A 2,110-nucleotide genomic window follows, 5' to 3' on the forward strand; every position below is an offset into this window, starting at 1 on the left:
AAATACAGAAAAAAATAAAGAAAAAAAAAATAAATAAAAAATCCCAACATAACCAGAAATTCAAAATGGAAATTAGACACTTTTTAACAGTGCAAGGACATGCTCTCCTTGGAAAAGGCACATCCAGGAATGATTTTTGCAATGATGTTGCCAATTCTACCACAGAAGCMTTCCTTCACTGCAGACCATTCTGACTTACTCATTACTGTGGGAATTTGGTATTGTGCTGCCTGATGGCAGAAAATAAACCCTGATAAAACTCACCCCAGCACTATGAACTTTCTTCCCAACCTTTCTTCTCCCTGACACCTCAAAAATACAACATTGAACTGGGTAGTTMCACTGGGTGAAAATATTTCATGTCAGTTGTTTATGAGAGCAATTTATTTTTGCTGTGTAGATTCTCATATTAGGAATACCTGATAAATGGCAAAAAATAAAAAAAAACACCAAAAAAATTGCCACAAACCAATGCAGAATGCAAAAAARAGTGTGAGATGCTGCATTGATTCTTCCATCACATTGCATCAATCGTGATCCAGCTCCAAACTTCTGGAGTTATTTTTATATTCATTAATATTCTGCAAGATATACTGGGGCATATGGTAACGACAGCAAAATCGAGATAATTCCACAAAAAATGCAATGGATTTCAATCCATTGATTTCATACTCCTGCATTCCTGACAATACTAAATTCATTATTTTTAATTCAATTCAGAGCTATTTTTGCTACATCTCTACAATCATGCCCTTCAAAAACTCTAATGTAAAGTGCAATTAATTTCCAAAATACTGCATCAAATAAAGCACAAATACTTGTAACTGCAAGTGCCTTTTAATTCTCCATTATTCTGGTACTACATGAACCAGGAACCTCTTAAGCAAATTATTATTACATCCCCATAAAAAAAAAAAAGTTAACTCGATTGCAGATTTTTTAATACTTTTAATGCAGCATCAAGCCTGTAATATCACAGATTAAGCAGATTAAGGATTGCAGAAAATGGAACAATTCCAGGGGATAAAAGTAGGTCCCTGGTACTGCACAGCAAATGTAATGTCATTCCTTTTACATTAGCAGCCTCCTGAAAACAGCCCACCTCATATTTTATATCCCACATGAAAAATGAGCATTTGTGAATGCAGAGATGCACATGCTTTATCTACTGCTCTTTGTGCCTTTTGGAACAGCAGCTTTCTCTTCAGGAAGTGTTGAAGAAAAACAAACACAAACTATAATTTAATCGGTGCAACTAATTAGYAGCATACTCTGTAGCTTTTATACATTCCACATCAAAGAGTTAACAAGAATAACATTATTCTTAATAATTAACAAGAAAAAAAGATAACACTTTTATGAAAGCCTTACACACTTCCCATATGGCTCTGCTGTGTTCAGACTGCACTGGTTTYTGCAAATCTTCCAATTTCTCTATTTTTTGATTTAAAAAAGAAATCACATTGATTTGCACCTGTTTTTTCTGTTTTTTGAGCTTTATCATGTTCCACCCAGAGTCCCTGCACAAACTCGTCACTACAGGGGATGTCCCCCATCCAGACCCTCAGCTGATTTAGGGAAGGCAAACATTCCAATGAAAGGTTATAAACCCCACAGTTCTGCTGGTACCAACACAGTGCAGAAAAAAGGGACCTGTTTATGCTGACAAAATACAAATTTCATTCTCATTTATGGATGAYTCTCTGCAAGGTTGCACCTGGGACTTTTTATGTGGCCTTATCTGATCGATTGCTGTTTGCTAAACCTGCTTACCTGCTTCCTCCAACACCCTTCCACACCATCTTCAGCTTCCTGAGACTTGGGTTACCCCATAAAATCTTAACAGAACAGAAAACCCTTCATGGCTCTCTCTCACTGAAGAGAGGTGGATGTTTAACTCTGCATAAAGCTGCATTTCCACTCTGGAACATGCTCAGTTTAGGCTCAATCCTCTTGGAACTGAGCTGCTGGACAAAATCTCTAATCAAAAAGATGAACAAAGGCAGTGTTCAGAAGATCCTAAATCTTTAAGGCAATTCTTTTTCATGAGGACACCAAGAGAGACCTTTCTGACCTTGCTGTAAACATTGATCTTACTATTTCCAAGGTT

The 2,110-nt window shown here is 36.6% G+C and overlaps 1 protein-coding gene across 1 annotated transcript in view; it reads right to left on the reverse strand.

Annotated features, from left to right (window-relative positions):
• Window positions 1-2,110, reverse strand: part of COMMD1 (copper metabolism domain containing 1) — a 57,919-nt gene that overhangs the window by 3,602 nt on the left and 52,207 nt on the right. The gene's annotated exons all lie outside the window — the stretch shown is intronic.

The sequence above is a fragment of the Malurus melanocephalus genome, unplaced genomic scaffold, assembly GCF_030028575.1.
Source record: "Malurus melanocephalus ecotype Western Australia unplaced genomic scaffold, MMel_1.1 scaffold_695, whole genome shotgun sequence".
Lineage (NCBI taxonomy): Eukaryota > Metazoa > Chordata > Aves > Passeriformes > Maluridae > Malurus > Malurus melanocephalus.